The sequence below is a fragment of the Galeopterus variegatus genome, unplaced genomic scaffold, assembly GCF_000696425.1.
Source record: "Galeopterus variegatus unplaced genomic scaffold, G_variegatus-3.0.2 Scaffold19620, whole genome shotgun sequence".
Lineage (NCBI taxonomy): Eukaryota > Metazoa > Chordata > Mammalia > Dermoptera > Cynocephalidae > Galeopterus > Galeopterus variegatus.
The window spans coordinates 13,280-14,298 of record NW_007745731.1 but is presented as its reverse complement, the minus strand read 5'-3'; positions in this window follow the sequence as shown (position 1 = coordinate 14,298).

Below are 1,019 nucleotides of genomic sequence, written 5' to 3'. Positions count from 1 at the left end.
AAAATTGAAGAGGAGAAAACACTTCCAAATTTATTCTATAGGGCAAGCATTACTTTGATATCAAAGCCAGATAAAGATATCACAAGAAAATTACAGACAAATATCTCATGAATATACATGCGAAAATCCTCAACAAAATACTAGCAAATTGAATTTAACATTATTCGCTATGACCAAGTGGAATTTACCCCTGGAATGCAAGGGTGGTTCAACATAAAAAATTGATCAATATCACATTAATAAAATGAAGGGGGAAAAAAACAACCACATGATCATCTCAATTGATGCAGAGAAGAGATTTGACAAAACCCAACACCATCTCATGATAAAAACACTCAATAATCTATGAATAGAGAACAAATTCCTCAACATGGCAAAGGGTGTTTATGAAAAACCCACAGCTACTATCATACTCAATAGTGAAAGACTGAAAGCTTTCCCCCTATGATCAGGAACAAGGCAAGAATGTCTGCTTTTACCTCAGCTATTCAACATAGTCATGAAAGTTCTAACCAGAACAATTAGACAAGAAAAAGAAGTAAAAATCACCCAAACTGGAAAGGAAGAAGTAAAACTATCTCTGTTTGCAGATGACACAATTCTACATATAGAAAAGCCCCATGAATCCACAGAAAGCTATTAAGAACTAATTAGTGAATTCAGCAAAGGTGCAAGTGTACAGGATCAACACATAAAAACCAGCTGAGTTTCTATACATGAGCAATGAATAATCTGAAAAGGAAAATAGGAAAGCAATTCCATTTAAAAAAGCAGTTAAAAGGATTAAATACTTAGGAATGAATCTAACCAAGAAGGTGAAAGACTTGTGCACTGAAGACTACAAAACATCGCTAACAGAAATTAAAGCAAATACATGAAAAGACATCCCAAGTTCATGGATTGGAAGATTTAATATTGTTAGTCTGACAATACTACCCAAAGTCATCTATAGATTCAATGCAATTCCTATCAAAATCCCAATAACATTTTTTTACAGAAATAGAAAAAAAAAAAAAAAA